Raw genomic sequence first — 21,026 nt, 5'->3', positions numbered from 1 at the left:
TTTTGGACAATTGAAAAGAAGGCATCATCAATTAGTATTTTCTTTAGTCATACAGTTATGGTTGAATTCTCTCTATTATTATAACTCCGGTTTTAAGACTTTAATACCTCATTTAGTTTAATGGCAAAGCAGTTAGAGTGAACACAAATCTTTAACCCAGTTAAAATTTGTTTTTTTTTTTAAAACCTTCCATATATTAAAGAGCAATCTGACATAAGTGGATATTAAGTCATCACAATCAACTTCAGAAGAGTAAATCCAAACTTTGGGGAAAGATGAGTTGTTAGTAATTAACTGCTTTAAGTAAGTTATTTTGCGTTTTGCAAACTTACTGAAATTAAAAAAAAAAAAAAAAAAAGACATGAAACAAATAGAAATACAAGCAATCCAGAAGATCTGAAAGGTAGTAAGGAAGTCTTAGATTGCTAGGTCCAAGCCATGAGGAAGGCAGAATTTGCTAATGTTTCCATGAATGTATATTCATTTAGGGGTTAAGAAAAAAAAACAACAAAAAACAAAAAACAGAAAACAACTCTGCTTAACAAAAAGAAATTAATAAAAACAAAGAGGCATTCTACAACCAAATCTAATCAAAATTACTCTATTTTGTGTAGGACTTTCTAATATTGATACGTTTTTTGAAGTTTTATTTAAATTAAAAAGCTTATCTTTTTAGAGCTATTTTGGTTCACAGCAAAACAGAAAGGAACAAAACCTATTTAAGTACTATATATGTTGGGAAGATGTATGAAGATATGAATATGTAAGAGATTACAAACTGTCCCTGGGCCTAATGTGGCATGCACTACTGCTTTGTTTAACTTGCAGAGGACTTCAAATTCTCACTTTGAATGCCTGCAGATAGTACATGGACCTCCTGAACTCTTCCCAGTCCCTGTCACTCTACATTTTCTAATACCAGCCCTATATTTGTTTATACCACCAGCTTGGGCTTGTAGAGAGTTGCTATCGATTTCTAACACAAATATTATGGACTGCATGTTTCCTAGGCAGACTAGACACAGGTTGAACTATAAAAACCGTGTCCTGATATCTACAAAGATTTTTTAAAAAAAGAGCCAGTGATAGTGCAATCCAATAAAAACAAAAAAAAGGGGATGCTGTGAATTTAATAACAAAAGAAAGCATTGCACAATATCATTTAGTTGATTATGGGCAGCATTATTAATGGCCTGTTCATTCCTATTACTACAACATTTAATCTATTCTCTTCTTGAGCAAAAAAAGTATAACGTATTAAAAGAAAAAGACATATTTAGCTATGACCATATGACTAGACAGATTCTTGGCATGGATAAACAGAAAAGGAATTCCCTGTGATAATCTGAAAAGAAACAACAATGATAATGGAGCATCTAAATTAAAAAAAAATCTAATGGGTTAAAAAATACTAAATTCTACATGTTAGAGCTTGAAATGCTCTTAACCTGAAATAATGTCTAAACAACATCAACAATCCTGGGGTGCAGAAATCACAAGATTAAACTGAGAGGAATAAATCAAATTTGTAGAGCTTTCAAAATAATTTATTTTATAATGTTTTATAAATCATGGATGAAGCATAAACTAGATGTGTTATCTGTAAAGACAGAAAGGAGATATACAAAATTTCATAGGAGACCAAACTATCTAGAACAAAAACAGTAAAGAAATAAAATCTAGAAAGTTTTATTTTTTATAACAAAATCTCAGGAAATATATTAAAGAAAAAAAATCAGACCTAAAATTTTAAGTTGGTAGTAGCAAATGAAAAGCAAAAGTTTAAAATATTAATTCTCTGGTTATATACATTTTCTAAAAATAGGCTATTAAGAGGAGCTAAATAATAACAACAATTAGTCTTATAAGAGTAATATTTTATAAATAATTAGTTTTTGTTGGTTAAGAAAAAATTCATGCAGGAAATAGGGGAAAGACAGCCTCATAAATATGTTCTCAAAATCTCTGTGATCCCAATTTTGTGTCTCTTATCATCTTACATGACAAATCTAGACAGACTAATTCACTCTTGGTAAACTCAGTATCCTGATTAAACTGACTCTAGAACACAGACTGTACAAAATCAAAACTTTAGAGATCTGACAAGACAGACAACCAGGAAGACTGAGATCTGAGTCTGTAAAATAACCAGACCTTTCATGGACACGATCCAGAATTCAAAGATGAAAAATAGTAGGTCATAGGGTATTTATACTGCTATTGAAATGAAGATGTAGCATTCTCCTCCCTTTCTTCTTCTTCTTCTTCTTTTTTTTTTTTTAAAGATTTTATTTATTTGACAGAGAGTGGGATCACAAGTAGGCAGAGAGGCAGGCAGCGAGAGAGAAAAAGAGGAGGAAGCAGGCTCTCTGCTGAGCAGAGAGCCTGATGCAGAGCTCGATCCGAGAACCCTGAGATCATGACCTGAGCGGAAGGCAGAGGCTTTAACCCACTGAGCCACCCAGGTGCCCCTCCCCTCCCTTTCTTTTAACACTAGGAAAACATCCAACTGAACACAGTGTATTTAAATGTATACAGTATATTAACTGTATTTATATAATTAAAAATGTAATTATCACAGATCACTGAACTTATATTACAAGAGGAAAGCTATGCTAGGGGTCCTCCAGAACCTCCCCATTCAGTGATTCACCTTTAGTGATTCGGAGGACAGACGGGCTTCAGCATATAGTTGTGATCATGGTTATGACTTATTATAGCAAAAGGATAAAAAGCAAAATAAACAAAAGGAAAAGCACACAGATGGAGCAAAGTTCAGAGGAGTCTAGTCACAAGCTTTTAAGAGTCCTCTCCTGATGAAGTCGCACTTAATCCTTCCAACAACAAACTGTCACAACACTTGTGAAACGTCTATGAGGGAAACTCATTAGAAACTCAGTTCCTAGTGATTTTACAGGAGGTTGGTGACTGGGTATCCTCTGCCTTGACATATCAAAACTTAGATTCCCAGAAGGAAAGTGGGTGTTCAGCATAAGACATATTGCTTGTATGAAGTGTTTAGGTCCAGTGAAACACTGTTTTCAGTTCTGGGAATGATGAGAGCCCTCTCCAAATCCAAGTCCCCAATGGCTAGCCTGGAGCCAATCTTGCAGGCAGGCATTTCTAAGAATAGCAGTCTTAATTGTGCTATATTAACTCTTTTCTGCAGGAAGCACAGCCTAACATTTATTCTATAATTATAAAATACTTATTATAGGTTTGTAGAGAAAACTACTTCTAAAGTAATTTTCTCTCATATACTCAGATTTCAAAACCAAGTGGAAGAATCTACACATTAAAAATCTAAATGTGGGGGCACCTGAGTGGCTCAGTCAGTTAAAACTCCAGCTCTTTGTTTTGCTTGGGTCATGGCCTCAGGGTCCTGGAACTGAGCCTGTCAGCTCGCACTCAGCAGGGAATCTGCTTGAGATTCTCTCTCTCTCCCTCTCTGCCTGCCACTTCTTGCTCTCTCTCTCTCTCTAAAATAAATAAATAATTTAAAAAAATCCAAATATGTAAGGAGTCCAGGTTGAGGCATTCTGCTCTACATGCTACCTTTCAGCATCACAGGAACAATGAAATCATTAAGCCAGTACATGAATGAACTCGTTCACTGAATCTAAGATTTGTTTTTTGTTTTTTTAAAGATTTTATTTATTTATTTGTTAGAGAGAGAGAGAGAGAGAGGGATCCCACAAGCAGGGGGAGCAGCAGGCATAGGGAGAAGCAGGCTCCCCGCTGAGCAAGGAGCCTAATAGGGATTTAATTCCAGGACCCTGGGATCAGGACCTGAGCCGAAGGCAGACATGGAACTGACTGAGCCACCCAGGCGTCCCTAAGATTTGTTTTTAAAGAGATCATCAGAACAAGCTTAATGAACAGGTACCAGTGGAAACACAGATTTTTTTTTTTAAGTTTTATTTATTTATTTGAGAGAGGGAGAGAGAGAGCTCAAGCAGGGGGAGTGGCAGATGGAGGGAGAGGGCAGGCTCCCAGCTAAGCAGGGAGCCCAATGTGGGGCTCAATCCCAGAACCCCGCACAGAAGCAGAAGGCAGACGCTTAACTGACTGAGCCACCCAGGTGCCCTGGAAACAGATTTTTGAAAGATGTCTATTACTATTTCTACTATCATAATTTTTGAGTCCTGTACCTGTAAATTCCATTTTTCCTTCTTTTTTGGGGCGGGGCTGAGAAGAAGAAGGGTTATAATGTATTCCAAATTATGATTGAATTAGAAATATTACTCAACACGCCCTTTAGTAATAAATAAACTGAATCATCTCAACTGTCTGGTTTGCCTTGATCAAAGTGTGAAAATGTCTGTCAAAGAGTACAATAAAAAAGGCAATTTACTTTTTCTACCTTAAAATGTCATCAGACAGCCCATCACACAGTTGATACATCCAGTTGATTAGAGTCCCATAAAAATATAAAGCAGAATTTAGGAGCACAGTTTTACTCTGGTGAGTTCCAGCAGACAAGGTAGGGCTTTGATTTCAAGATTTCTCCATAGACACAGGGTTTTAAAGCCTATTCTTAGAAACCAAAGGGCAGCCTAGTTTCCAAACAACTGGAAGAGATATAGATGCTAAATTTTAGAAGGTGATGCCAAAATAATATATACTTAGGGGCCCAGGATGAATGTGTATGAGAAGTAACCTCTTTTACTATTAGCTTTATATCTTAAACTAATTAACACATAAGTTGTTAGAAGCTAGTACTACGTGATCTATATTGCCAAGTTAACTGATTACATTACTCATATTTTTTTAGTAAGCAAAACAAAATTGCTACAATCCAGAAAAAGATAATAAAATGCAGCTGACTTTCCTGTGAATCATAAACAGGTATCTGATATAAAAACTGAATACATGGCTGAATAATGTATACATTTAAGAATTTCTGGCAATCAAAATAATCAGGATTCTAATTGGTTTAGCTGTCTGAAATATTCAACCTGTTATCAAGTAATGAAGATTTATTAAGGAAATTTTGTTACACAGATAATTCCAATATTAAGATTTCTAGAAAATATCCCTAAAATTAAAAAAAAAAAAACCTGTTGATTCTGCCAATGAACTTTATAATGAAATAAAATATAGTCAAATTTTTTTGGTGAACAAGTATAATCAGATATAACAACATTTATTGGATGAAGTTACATTTTGTAATTTAAACGTATTTGCCAAAATGTTGTTTTTAATTGTGGTCCTGAATAACTTCTGGGATTTTCAAAGTAAGCAACTTTGTCCATTGGATGTTATTAAAACTCCTAGTATTGTATAATTAATAGGAAACGTTATTAAAGAGTCACTAAATGTAAAAATCTAAAGAAAATTGTAAATCCTTCTTAATTATTCCACAATCTTGAAGCTGAATGGCTATCATTCAGCTGAATGGCTATCAAAGAGAACATCCGAACACTGTGAAACGAAACTACGTTTTGATCCGGGTAGGTAGACAGTAGGTCGACCTTGAGCAAGAAAATGCTTTAAGACTTTTTCTTTCATAAAGAAGGTATGGCATGTCAAATAAAAGGACAGAATCCTAAACTGTGATAAAAATAACATTTTGAAAAGGAAGATACTCTATTGAAACTACTGCCATTAAAAAGCAGGTAATATCTACCGTTCCATTTTTTAAAAATTAAAAAAAAATTTCCTCTATCAATTTAAATGTAACTAAATTAGCCACTAAAGAAAAAAAAATGCTGCATTTTTGCTTGTACTTTATCAATAGAAATTATACTCTGTCAGTCAATAGGAAATGATTAAGAAATTGATCAATATAATCTAATGATCATACCTAATACTAGACAGTAGTGTCATCGATCATAAAATATATCTGGGTTTTCAGACACTGAGAATTTTACTGAGGCTATTGTATATATTAATTTCAAATAAAATTAGGTAGCAAGTAGCACAAAATGTTAGTGAGACAGACTGTTAGTTTGACTATTAAAAATATGTAATAATATAAATTTCAGAACATAGATGGTTATTCTGAAATATGATTTTGAAGTTTTCTTTGCAATATCACATTATTTTCTGCATTTCAACCCACAAAACTTTATTTTATATAAATTAATATGCTCTTTGATCACATTATATCCACTGAGCCCTGGTTATCTACATTCATTATTACAATAAAACATTTTCTTTCCCTGAAGGCCTAAACTGTATTTAGCTTATTAAATATTGTATAAAAACTACCTCTATTTGTAGTATCTGTAAGTCCAATCAGGGATTCTCTGGGAAATAAGTACAAAAAGATAGCATATTGTACCTTTATATGCTAAATCCTTCCAATTATACTTTTGCTTAAAAAAAAATACTTGAGAAATTTTCAAGTCTCTTTTTTCTCTAATTTGATTGATTTCTTAACAAGCTTGGTTGTCTGCTCAAGTAAGACAGGAAAAGGCATACTGGAAAGGGCGTGTGTGTGTGTGTGTGTGTGTGTGTGTGTGTGTGTGTGTTTGCATGTTAGGGGAATAGTAAGAGACCAGAGGAACCATCAGTGAGAGCAAAAATGAAAGTATTCAGCCTGATATAAAAGAGACAACTATAAATCAAATAATAACCCAGTCTGATAATGATTACCCTGGGTATTTAAGAAATTAATACATCATTTGTTTTTAAATTGGTTCTTATTTCTCTGCTTCCTCACAAAAACTGTTATCAAAAGTGAATTTTCAAAGTATTAATGTTTATAAAATATCCTACTAACGTTTGGAGGGAACGTAGATCTTTTTCAAAGTAGAGGACCCAAAAAGTTGAGTAGGCCAAGGTACAGAAAGTAGAAAGCCAAACTAGGTCACCCTCTCTGGTGAAAGTATAGGTGAGGTATTCTGTGAAATTATTACACCCCTTATCTGAACAAAACATTGTTTTTCTCCAGAATAAATCACTATAAATTAACTAATTATACTTAAATATATATATATAGACATGGGCACCTAGATAACACACATATCCATGTCTTTCAAACAAGGTTAAAAATCCTCTCTTACTTATAGAAGGAAGCTAATTACCACTCCAGATCAAAACAAGTGACAGTGATTTGAATATATATAGATATGTATCACTGACAAATACCAAACCAAAATCAGCTTTTAAAAGCTTATTTTTTCAAAGATTTTATTTATTTGAGAGAGAGAGAGCACAAACGAGCTCCCCCCACCACCAAACAGGGGCAGGGAGGGGCAGAGGGAGAAGCAGGCTCCCCACTGAGCAGGGAGCCCAAAGCAGGGCTCCATCCCAGGACCCCGGGATCATGACCTAAGCAGGCAGGCAGAAGCTTAACAGACTGAGCCACCCAGGCACCCCCCAAAACATAATTCTTTTTAAAAATTTTAAAATTTATTTTATTTATATATATTTAATTATTTTTATTAATATATAATGTATTATTTGCCCCAGGCATACAGGTCTGTGAATCATCAGGCTTACACAATTCACAGCACACACCATAGCACATAGCAATGTCCATGACGAATGTCCATAACCCAGCCACCCTATCCCTTCCCATGCCACCCCCCAGCAACCCTCAGTTTGTTTCCTGAGGTTAAGAGTCTCTTATGGTTTGACTTCCTCTCGATCCCATCTTCTGAAAACCATAATTCTTGAGTATAATTTTATACTGCCACATGTGGCATGACGATGAATATATTAATTCTTATTTTTGGCAATTTCCTTGGTATACCAATTTTTTTAAAACAGTATATAAGTCCCACATATCCATTGCTCTTATATGTAATCAAATTAATTGCATGAACTTAGGCAAGGTATTTAGCCTCTCCAGGACTCAGTTTTCTTTATAATAAGATGGAAGAAAATTTCAGCATCCTCTTGAAGGGGATTATATGAGAAAATGGGATAATCATGTTATTAGCAGTTTGATATACAATAAGAAATTGACTAAGGAGAACTATTAGATAATAAACAGATTTTAAATGTGTATTTGTTTAAATAATAGGTTAAATATAAATTGGAATAAGACAATGTGTTCTAGTACTGTATTTTTTATATTGAAAATAAATCTTCATAAAGATAAGCATATTTTGGGTAATACCAAAATAAAACAAGCCTAATTTTTTTGACTCAGGATTTTTTTTTCTGGAGTAGTGTAGTATTTACTTATTGATATATTCATCATTTATTTCTTGAGTACCTACTTTGTGCCTGGCACAGTATTAGGTGGTGGGGATACAGTAATGAATATGAACTACACAATACCCATTTTCATGGACTATGGGGTCTAATGGGAGAGACAGACATTTTATGAACAATACCATAAATACATTTAATTTTTTTTAAGATTTTATTTATTTATTTATTTATTTATTTATTTATTTATTTGACAGACAGAGATCACAAGTAGGCAGAGAGAGAAGGGGGGAAGCAGGCTCCCTGCTAATCAGAGAGCATGATGTGGGGCTAGATCCCAGGACCCTAGAATCATAACCTGAGCTGAAGGCAGAGGCTTTAACCCACTGAGCTACCCAGGCACCCCAATACATTTAATTATAATAGTGACTAATAATATTAAAGATTCTATAGGATAAATTAGACAATATATCATACATTCAAATTTATAAAAAGTAAATTTACTTCAGAAAAGCTCCCAATCCATGCTGACAGACATAGCAGGAATATGTTTTTATTACTTACTATCATTTCTCTAGTGTAGTATTTAACATAGGGCCACCTTTAAAAATTGATTCTAATATACGGTCAACACAATCAGATTTCGTAGAAAGGTATCAAATTAACCATCAAATAAACAGGCGAGGGTAAGAAAAATAAGATGAATATTTTTATGTGATCACTTTGTGACTGTCCTCCCCACATAAAGATCAATTATTCTTCCCTGTTTTAGTCATTTTTTTTCTAGAAATTTTTCCTCTAAAGAGAATACCTTTGGATAGCATTCTTTCTAGCAATATACGTTCCAGGGAAATCCCCACTACATGTCATAGCCTCTTTACCTATCAAATCTCACTCTGTTTTGTTTTTTCTTTTCTTTCCCCCATTTTATTTTATTTCTTTTCAGTGTTCCAGCATTCATTGTTTATGCACCATACCCAGTGCTCCACGCAATACGTGCCCTCCTTAATACCCACCATCAGGCTCACCCCCCACCCCACTCCCCTCCAAAACCCTCAGTTAGTTCCTCAGAGTCCACAGACTCTCATGGTTTGTCTCCCCGTCCAATTTCCCCCAACTCAATTCTCCTCTCCATCTTTCCATGTCCTCCATGTTATTCCTTATGCTCCACAAGTAAGTGAAACCATATGATACTTGACTCTCTCTGCTTGACTTATTTCACTCAGCATAATCTCTTCTAGTCCCGTCTATGTTGATAAAAAAGTTGGGTATTCATCCTTTTGGATGGAGGCATAATACTCCATTGTATATATAGACCATATCTTCTTTATACATTCGTCAACTGAAGGGCATCTTGGCTCTTTCCACAGTTTGGCTATTGTGGCCATTGCTACTATGAACATTGGGGACAGATGGCCCTTCTTTTCACTACATCTGTATCTTTGGGGTAAATACCCAGTATTGCAATTGCAGGGTCACAGGGAAGCTCTATTTTTAATTTCTTAAGGAATCTCCACACTGTTTTCCAAAGTGGCTGCACCAACTTGCATTCCCACTAACAGTGTAAGAGGGTTCCCTCTTCTCTACATCCTCTCCAACACACGTTGTTTACAGTCTTGTTAATTTTGGCCATTCTAACTGGTGTAAGGTGGTATCTCAGTGTGGTTTTGATTTGAATCTCTCACTCTGTTCTTAACTCCTGTATCAATTCTTGTCTCTTTGAACACAGACTCTGATCTTTCTGTCAATCTTGAGAAACCATTCTTTCCCTCTTTTCCTCTTTGTGGCTCCTTCATCCCTGAACTAGCGTTCCATATGATCTCTTCTTCTCTTTCCTTTCCTTTTCCTTCTTTAATCTTTCTCTCTTGTTGGCCTCTTTTCCTTTTAAATCTTTATTGAAGAAATTAAAGTGAAAGCCCATAAAACTAAATGAGCTATTGCTTGAAATCCGTTAAGTATATATAAATATACATATTTATACATGAATTTGAAAATTTACAGATATTAGGTACCCTGGTTTGATGCATTTTATGAGAAATCTATGCCTTACTCCACTTAATGAAAATTAACAAAACATTTGTATTCACAAAGAAACAGCAGTAAATTAGGAGTCAAGAAAACTGCATTCAAGCCAATTTGGCAAAAATGAGTATAAACACATAATCTCTCTGAATCTTAATGTGATGATTTTTAAAACAGAAAACTCCATTATTTGTTCTCCTAATTTCATAAACTTTTTGTTAAAGTAAAATGTTAATTTAAGACTAAAAAATTTCTGAGTTTTAGGATATAGGCTAAATAATTTGAATCATTTCACTATACACTAACACATTCCAGACCTAAAGGTTAATCACATCAAATACTGTGCTTTAGACAATAACACAATTCTGGATGACCTGGAAAAATAAAAAATTACATTCAAAAACAAAACTAAAACTACCCAGCCTACACCCCCTAAAGAATCAAATATAAGAATCATTTGCTATTTCTCTCCTATCCAAACGCTACTCATTATTCAAATCCTGGCAAACGCTTCACAGAATCTGACAACTCCTTACATCAGTGCTGCATAAAAGATAATAGGAGATAAACTGGTTCATGCAAATAATAAACCTGGTCTTCCCAACTTAACCATAAATGTCTATGTGGTAGGAACCATGTGCTATATTTTTTAAAAAATTAATCTTAAACAAATTGACCTCAACTGAATTAATAATGTACAAGGAAAACTAAAAAACTTCAAATAATTAACATTTACTTTTAAAAATCCAACATTAACTCTAAAGCACTAGAACAACAACAACAACAACAAAAACCAAATTAAACTAATACATATTACTTAAGAAATCCCATTTTCAGAGTCAATGGAAAATAGGAAACGAAAAGAAAGAACAATAAACTCTACTTCACAGGAATAAATGCAACTTAAAAAATGATGATGATACTTTGGACACCTACAAAAGTGGCTCTGTAATTAGTATGCTGCAGGCTTTTAAAAAGATGTTTTCACGAAGAAAACAAATTAAGAAATTATTTAGTTGGGGGGCACCTGGGTGGCTCAGTGGGTTAAGCCTCTGCCTTCGGCTCAGGTCAGGATCTCAGGCTCCTGGGATCGAGCCCTGCATCTAGCTCTCCACTCAGCAGGGAGCCTGCTTCCCCATCTCTCTCTCTCTCTGCCTGTCTCTCTGCCTACTTGTGATCTCTCTCTCTCTGTGTCAAATAAATAAATAAAATCTTAAAAAAAAAAGGGAATTATTTAGTTGGAAACCTCAAATAAAAGATTATCCTTTTTCTTTGTCCCCCACAGTTTATAATCCCTGTTTAGGGAACTTTTACAAGATGTTTACCACTATGAAGAGTAAAGTTATTGAATTCTTCACTAATCATACTTCCTTATCAATGCATACATTTATTAGAAATTTTAATACACATGGGCATTTTGCAAACATATACCCCCATTAAAAAAAAAAAACAAAAAACCAGTATGTCCAGCCTCCAGCTAGAGTAAGTTTGGATTGGCCTGTATGTAGAACCTACACTGGTATAAGAATACTTATGATTAAATATTGAAAATTTCCCCAAATGTTATATAAATCTCTGGTGACAACAACAAAAGGAAGAAACCACAAAAACATCAGTATCCTTAAGGAATCATCAGTTTCTTTTTGTTTGGTCCCGTTATAAATTTTGCATTTGCACATTGCTGCCTAGATTTTCAAAGGATTCTGCAATGATTAATTTAACAATCTACCCATATTGCTGTAATATAGCCAAGGACTTTTACCTATATATAATTTATAATATCCATACCAAGGACAGATTAGTGGGCAAAATTACACTTCCAACATCCAGGAGTGCTATTAATGCAGAAATGGGCAAGTGTCACCAAAATACTACAGATTAAAAATGGACTTCTCAAACTTGGATGCTTGGTACCCCTAAAGATGTATATAAAGATCCATGTTCTTAAGGGTCAATTTGACCTGATTAATTTGTAAGTAAACAAAATGAATTTTTAAAAATTCTCATAATTATATATATATATATACACACACATATATTTTTTAAAATTTTTTTAGATTTAATTAATTTATTTATTTGACACAGAGAAAGAGAGAGTACAAGCAGGCAGAACAGCAGAGGGAAAGTGAGGCAAAGAAGCAGACTCTCCACTGAGCAGGGAGCCCGATGTGGGGCTTGATCCTGGGACCCTGGGATCATGACCTGAGCCAAAGGCAGACACTTAATGACTGAGCCACCCAGGTGTCTCTACAAATATATATTGAATACTTACTAAATGCTAGGCCTTACACTAAATGCTTTGTCTTAAGTGTTCCCACATGGAATTCCCACAGCATTCAGAGGTATGCAGTATAACTGGGGTTAGTAATTTTTTTAAGGGCCAGAGATAAACATTTTAGGCCTTGTGAACTATGTATGGTCTCAGTCTGTTATAATAACTCAGCTCTGCTGGATGACAGGGGTCATAGGCAATATGTAAAGGAATGGGCATGCCTGCATTTCACTGAAACTTTATATACAAAAACAGGCAACAGATTTGGATAGATTAGGCCCACAGACCATAGTCTGCTTCCTTCTGCTATTAAAAGTCATATTTTACCAGTGTCAGTATGTAACTTAACCATATCCACACAGCTGACTGGTGATGAAGTAATAATTTAAACTCAGGTCTCTTTCATTGCAGAACCAAAAAAGCTGGAATACTATGGATATCTGTCTCTTAACAGCAATTTAAGAAGCTCTTTAAGAGTAAAATAAACACGAATATATTCTAGAGTAAAAGGCAAAGTGACATGTTTGTAAAAGATGAAACAACAGAGTAGAATAAACTTCGTACTTGAAATGGATGCAGTCCCTGGGGAATAAAAACTTTGCTCCTCAGACTATCAGGGTATCTGGTGAAAGGTCTGAGGATTTAGCCTGTGCTTACAAATGAGCTTTTTAAAAAAAGTCCCAAAATTATTTTTAAGTTTAATGGTATGTTTTAAGATTCCTTTTCCTATATAATGGCACATGATGAACTACTAAAACCACCCACTTGGAAATACTGTATCATATACATAGTTACAGTTATGGTATTAGAATTATTGTTATTAATGCCCGGGCCCTTTGCTCCTCTGCAGTGTGATGCCAGGTAGAGAATAATGACACACAGTTGGGCCAAGATCCTTCCCCTCCAGAGCGACACTACCCTAATGAATTTAAGTTCCATCCCATCCGGAATAAAATCCAGTCTGTAGAGCTGGTTACAAGGTCCAGTATGATCTGGCAGTGGTCTAATACCATGACTTTTGTCCCCCCACTAAACCCTGGCTCCAGCAGCCTTCTTTCCATTCCTCAAGCACAATCAAGCTCATCTAAATCATAGGGACTTCACACCTTTGCCTGGAATTCTCTGCCCCTGTGCGGGATCCCAGCTCAAATGTCAAGTAGGTTTCACTAAATAGGACACTGGAGAGGCCTTCTTTGGCCACCAGGCCACTCTACCAACCACAGCATCCTCATTCTCCTTTATGTTCTGCTTACTACTTATATGATACTATGATCTTTTTTTCTGGTTTATTGAGTTTTTTGTTGCCATTGTTGTTGTTGTTCCTTTTCTACATAGCAATTTTGCAACACTGTGTGGTTTTAAAAATTAATTTATCATTCATTTTTAACGTAATAAATCGGTGCTCCTGAAGTAGAGGTGTCCTGTTAAAACTACTATATCCTTGAGCCTAGCAGAGCACTTGGCACTTAGGAGCCATAGAGTAAATACATATGAAATGAAGGAATAAATGAGAGAGGTGAGGAAGCCCAGACGTAGGCATCAGAACTCACAGCCCCTTGTGCACATTGCACCACGTGGTCCCTCCGCTTACTTACTTAACTTTGGAGAACCATCCATAGGAAAGAAGGAAACAAAAGTGTCTAGGCCTCGGGAAAATCATGCAATTCATACTACGTTTTAACTCTGTAATTAAATTACTCAAAATTGCAGCTTTGTTTTAATTCATTAACTTTTTTGATAGACTTTGAATCCTTTCTTACTATTACTTTTGTATCTGTTATCATTTTTAGTTTATTTTAGGATAGCACAGAGAGGACAGATAAATGGGGATCCCATAGAAGAAATTGTGTCTTAAGCAAGGTATGTTATAATGCTGTTCAATTTTTTTAAAGATTTTTTAATCTATTTATTTGAGAGCGAGAGAGAGAGAGAGAAAGAGAGAGAGCAGTGGGAGAAGCAGAGGGAAAGGGACAAGCAGACTCTGTGCTGAGTGTGGAGCCCAAGGTGGGGTCTGACGGCCATAACTGTGAGATCATGACCTGAGCCAAAATCAAAAGTCCGTTGCTTAACCAACTGAAACTGCCAGGTATCCCTAATGCTGTTCATTTTTTATTAGTTTTGTATTGGCCCCTCAAGTTCCTTAGAACTAAATCTGCTACTTTTACCAAAATTAATTCTTTTTGCTAAAAATCGCTAAATTGGATCCTTGTTGAATATCAGCATGTCATTACAACTACCAATGGTTTTCTGGATCAGTGGTGAACGTTCCCATACCAAACCATTTATTTGCACCAAGAGGGAATCTACAACCTGTGCCCTATGGTTTTCTCCTCTGTAATCACTGGTTATGAGCTATGCCACATAACATTACTTTTGCATAATATGGAAGTAAAATAAGTGCAGGCAAACTGTATCTACCATGCTTCCTCCCCTGAATATTGTTCTTGAGAGAAATTTTATTTAAGAAATATAAATTCTGAATGTTACTCTGATTAAATCAGGCATTTAGGAAAGCTCTTTATTTAGGCTACAACATCTTTTTCCCTTTTAGAAGAGCTGTCCCAAACTACATTTTCAATACTTTTTTTTCAACATCATGCACTGAAAGTCATTGAATAGGTTTCTGATATTTGCTTTTTCATTGACATATAGAACTGTCACTGTGAACAGTTCCCACTACAACAGTCAATGATCCCCAAACAATAAGCAATATGAGATAACTGGCAGTCATGATATACTTTGTTAACTCCTGAGGATGATTTCTTTTCCCCGTTGGCTGCTGGCAGCTTCTTTACTGAGGAAATAGAAAAAGCACAGAAAACTACCCTAAGTTTCCTAAAGATCTACTTTACCCATTTAATTATATTTAATTTTTGGGCGCCTGGATGGCTCAGTCGTTAAGCTCAGGTCATGATCCCGGGATCCTGGAATCGAGCCCTGCGTCAGGCTCCCTGCTCAGTGGGAGGCTTGCTTCTCCCGCTCACTCCCCCTGCTTGTGTTCCCTCTCTCGCTATCTATCAAAAAAATAAATAAAATCTTTAAAAAATAATATTTAATTTTCTCATTATATTTATAGTAGGAATTGTTATACCCTAATTATAGATGAGGAAACTAAAAGAAGAGATGTTAAATGGTTTTTCCAAAATCACCTGGGCAGATAGGTGGAAAACTGGGACACTAGTCCACATCTATCCGACTATCCTCCTTCCAAAACAATGCTCAAAGACAAAAAGCCATAATGTCAGACTTTATTCTCAGACACAGCAAAATATATTAATGATTACAACCCACAGGTTTCCCTGTCTCTCAAATTATTTTGTTATTTTGCTTCCCAGGTTTTTTGTTTTGTTTTTATTTTTTGCTTTCTCTTGTCATTTTGCTTGTTATTAATTACTGGTGAAATTATTAACATTTTAGGTCTATTACAGGAAGTCCATGGAGTTTACCACAATGTGCCACTTCACTAGTCATCACAACTTGCCTTTCTAGAGCCCTCTTGCTCACTAATGCTTTCTTCTAACTTCCTAATTACCGCCATGTATTTCATTGTTGATACTGCTGGTTGTTAATGGTCAAACATACTTTAGAAATAATTATAATATGACAGTAGTTACAGATGTCAGAAATTGTAAACATAAAAATTTCTCACAACAGAGCCTCAAATAGCTCCAATTTGGCACTCCAACTTGTCACTGGCATAAAAATGTGATTCAAATTCATTCACAACCAGTTGAATGAAGGACAAATGAGGCAAAAAGAGGAAAAAAACAGGATGTAAAAAATTAATAACAATATAAATGTAAGCAGAGGATAAAAAAGGCATGTAGGCAAAAAGAAATGTCATGAAAATGTGGCCTCACACAGAAATTAGTATTGCTCTGAAGTGTAAATTCTTACAATAATTTTCTGATTTTTTCCAACTATTACGATGTCCCATGTTATATGTGTACCCCATTGGTTCAAAATACGCCTTCTCTATCACTAGAGCAACAGCACTGTTAAGCCAGCCAAGGCAAGTCTGAACATGATGTTTCCTTTCCACATCTCTCCGTCACCATCCAGGGATAAAATTCTTTGACCTTTGTTTGATACAGCAAGTTAATCAAAGAATAATTTGAAAGACACTTTGTTTTATAGATACTTGTTAGTCTTTAGCAATGGTTTATTTTATGAAAAGTGTGTCTCTTTTAAAGATGAAATAGAGGAATATCTAGTTGAAGACAAACACATTTTTATGAGTAAAATATTTGTTGTGTTTATAAGATAAAAGGCCTACATTCATTCCTCCTAATTCATAACACTTCATAAGGAAAGGCTTCTTTGAAGGTTTATGATCTTATTAAAACAAGAAAGAAAAAGCAATTTTGATAAATTAGAGGCATAATATAATTTCCTAATGTGGCTTTTAAGCGACAGAAGTTTGAAAGTGGCCCAGCCAACTCTGAAAGGCTATTATCACAATGGCTGGCTGAAGCAAAAAATATAATCGGTCTCTGAAACTCCAAGTGTTGTTGATAACACCTGTGATTGCAGGTGGCTCCCCTTGAAAAGAAACGTACCACTTTCCTCTCCAGTGGTGACCGCTGTGCTCCCCAGTGGGTCAGAGGTGACCAGGGTGCTTTCAAGTTCAGTTTTATAATTCTGAAGAACTGGACTGTGAGTACAGACAAGTTTCCAATTTAGCCTTTTGAAAACATAAACGTGGTCTGCTTTTCCTCTTTTAACATATTCCATTCCTTCACTAAGTATAGCAAGAGAGTTCATCTAGTGACCTTATGGAATTAAATTCAAATTAAATGACTGATTTTAATATGTTGACTAGATATACATTGAAGTGTTTTTTTTTTAAAGTAATCTTTACAATATTCTCCATGGAGATTAATTGAGGTTAAAAAAAAATTGTCACTAAAGAGTGCTTTTTCCCATTACCTTGCTTACAAATTATTTAGAAATCTAGAAGACAGAACAGCACCACTTCTTAATACACAATTAACATTTTGACACAATTACAGTTTTGAAGTATAAAGTAAGTCACAAACAACAAAGATATAATGCATTCCTATACTGGACAATGGCTAAGACATTCTGGCTAAAATATAATATGATATAGTCAGAATTCATATGGTATATGACAATTAGTTCAGAATTCCACATTTAAGAGGGACATATACAAATGTACATTTGCTAAATAAATAAGAATTCAAAACCCTGTAATGCAACAGGAAAAACAACTAGGGGTGGGGAGACGGAAATCCATGCATTGGAAATAGAAGGAACCCCAAAGTATAATGTTCAAAAACACACTATGTAGAAAAGTGAATGGATCTGTTCCGTGAACTTCCATGGGTTACAAACTGGTAGACAGATTTTTAACCCAATAAAACAAAACATTTTCTAATTGAGAGACCTGTCCAAATATGGACTGGGCTACCTCATGAGGTAAGTTTTACACTACCGAAGACATGTAAAGGCAAGCAGAATCAGGGCTACTGAACAAAGGACTATAGATTAAAACTATGATACAGAGGACTCTTCAAAATCTTGTCTATGAATGATCAGCTATGAGGATTGTCTATAATGAGACAGCTCCCAGATTGAGAAAGAGAGCTTCTCAGAGTAAAACAAATACAAGTATATAATGAATAACATTAGCTAGCCACAGAAATAAATGTAACTAAGACTTAGTTTATAAATCCCCCCTCCTTTTTTTTTGATGGGGAGTTAGGGGATACCCAAAAAACAATCAAGGTGACAAGTGTGACTTGTCAAAACCAGGATGCAGTGAAGAATGTGAGAAAAATCTCAAGAAGAGGAAAGAGCAATGATCTGCGTTATGCCTAGTAAAAGCAAACACTTTACTAATCTTACTAATATTCATTAGTCAGCACTAACCCAGCAGTAGTGGGAACAAAGGGACACTAGTTAGTGAACACAACTTTCCAGTTATACAGGAGTAATAGCCCTTGATAGATAAGGATGGTTCATAAGAAATTTACTTTACTGAGATCATCTATCCTTTAAACCATGTAACTATTATAGTGTTATTTCTATGTTATTTAAAAAATCCTTAGAATAACTTATTTGTATTCAAAAATTCTTTGGAGCAGAAAAAGGTTAACTTGCTTATTGAACACAAGGATCCCAATAACTTTTTAAGGCATATACTTCATCTACTATTATTAGATCATTAATTTTTTTACACCTTTCTCTTATGAGTTCAGTGTTTCCTCTATAGCTCATTCTCATCTGGGGGAGGGGATCTGAACTTAAAACTTGACTATCAGCTTTGAATCCTAATGATTTTAAATGGCATTGATGTTCTAAGACTGCATGCACACCAGATGTCCTGATTTCACTAAGTTTAATCACAAGTTGCTAAAGGAAAAAAAAAAGTTTTACTTATTTATTTATCAGAGAGAGAGAAAGAGAGAGCCCGCACAAGCAGACAGAGTGGCAGGCAGAGGCGGAGGCTCCTTGCTGAGCAAGGAGCCCGATGAGGGACTTGATCCCAGGACCCTGGGATCATGACCTGAGCCAAAGGCAGTGGCTTAACCAACTGAGCCACCCAGGCATTCCCACAAATTGCTTTTTATTTAAAAATCTATTTGAAAAGTTATTACCTATGTTAACATGTCTTTTTTTTAAATGAAGACTACTATCAAGTCCCTATGAGAGGTAATAGTTAAATAACTATTAACATTTTCATATATTTTTCTCCCAGCCACTTTGTTCCTTTTGCAAAGAGGCTTTTAATTTTTTTTTCAAATTTTATTTAAATTCCAGGTAGTTAACATGTAAGGCTTTTAAATTTTTGAATTAAACTTTTGCTTTTGAGATATAGATTATCATACAGTTATAAGAAATAATAAAGAGAGATCATGTATGGACTTTACCTGGTTTCCTCAAATGGAAAGATATCATACAGTATCACAGCCAAGGTATTGGCATTGATATAATCAAGATACAGAACAATCACATCGCTAGAAGTAGCCCTCTGAGGCCCTTTTATGGTCCCACCATTTTCCTTCTGCCTTCTCATCACTATCCTTGACCCCTGGCAACACTAATTCATCCTCCACTTCTTTATTTTGTCACTACAAGAATGACACAGGAATCAAACACCATGTATGTGCCCTTTGGGACAGTTTCTTCTCCACTTAGCCTAATCCTCTGGAAATTAATTCAAATTGCTGTATATACCATTCAGAGTTCCTTTCTATTGCTAAATCGTATTCCCTGGTATGGAGGTACAACAATGTGTTTAACCATTCATCCACTGAAGCAGACTTGGGTTGTTTCTGGGTAATGGGCATTATGAAAAAGCTGCTATAAACACTGATGAAGATGTTTTTGTGTGAGGAAAAAAAATTAATGTCTTTGGGATAAATATCCCAAAGTGCAATTATTGGGTTGTATGATAGATGCATATTTCTTTTACAACTATCACACTGTTTCACAGAGTGATTATAAGATGTTACATTCCCCCCAAGATTAAACATCTCCCTGCATGCTCACCAGCACTGGTGTCATCACTATTTTTCATCTTAGGCATTTGGATAGGTATGTGGTAATATCTCATTATAGTTTTTAGTGGCTAATGACACTGAATGCTTTCTCATCTGTGTGAGTGTGTGTGTATATATATATATACACACACTGTTCATGTCCTCTATTTTCCATCTTTTGTTTGTTTTACTGTGGAGTTTTGAGACATCTTTATACATTCTAGATTTGAGATATCTGTTGCGCATATGGTTTGCAAACACTTTCTGCCACTCTGTAGCTTTTCTTTTCATCATCTTAACCAGATCTTTATATTGTAATTTTGACAACAATTGGCTAATTTTTCCTTGTATTGATTATGCTTGTGGTATTAAGACCTCTTTGACAACCTCTACATTCTGAAGATTTTTCTCTCATTTTTTGTTTCCCTAAGTGTTGTCCAGTTCTATATTTTACATGTTAGTTCATGATCTATTTTGAAATAACTTTTATATAAAGTATAAAATTTAGGTAGAGGCTAATTTTTTGCCCACTGATGTCCAATTGCTCCAGCATCATTTGTTGAAAAGTCTATCCTTCCCCCCATTGAGGTGCTTTTGTAATTTTGTCAAAGATTACTTGGGCATCTTAATACAGGTCAATTTTTGGATTCTCTATTCTGTTCCTTGAATCTCTGTCTGTCCCTCCACTGCTACTACACAGTCTTGGTTACTGTAACTATATGATAAGTCTTAAAATTGGGAAGATTGATTCCTCCTATTTCATTCCTCTTTTACAAGATTTCTTTAGAATAGCTAAAACCTTTTAGCTTCTTATATAATTTTAGAATAATCTGCCTTTTTATATAATTTTAGAATTATCTTTATATCTATAAAAAATCTTGATGAGATTTTGATAGGAATTGTCTTAAACTTTTTTATTTGAGAAGAAATGACATCCTTGTTGACTCTTCTAACCTATGATCACATAGGCATTTCCATTTTCCATCTTTTTATTTCATTTCACTGGTGTTTTATAGTTTTCAGCATCCAGTCCTGTATATATTTTAATAGATTTGTACCTAAATATTTCTTTTATAAGAGAAAAGAGATGGAAAATAGGAAGGAGGAAGAAAGAGAAGGAA

At 34.9% G+C, this 21,026-nt stretch overlaps 1 protein-coding gene across 1 annotated transcript in view; it reads right to left on the bottom strand.

Annotated features, from left to right (window-relative positions):
- LOC111148010 (1,4-alpha-glucan branching enzyme 1) overlaps positions 1–21,026 on the bottom strand; it is a 287,214-nt gene that overhangs the window by 103,054 nt on the left and 163,134 nt on the right. The gene's annotated exons all lie outside the window — the stretch shown is intronic.

This window comes from Enhydra lutris, unplaced genomic scaffold, assembly GCF_002288905.1.
Source record: "Enhydra lutris kenyoni isolate GAN:26980312 unplaced genomic scaffold, ASM228890v2 scaffoldscaffold2, whole genome shotgun sequence".
NCBI lineage: Eukaryota > Metazoa > Chordata > Mammalia > Carnivora > Mustelidae > Enhydra > Enhydra lutris.
The sequence above is the reverse complement of the archived record's forward strand: the minus strand, read 5'-3'. Positions and strand labels throughout refer to the sequence as shown.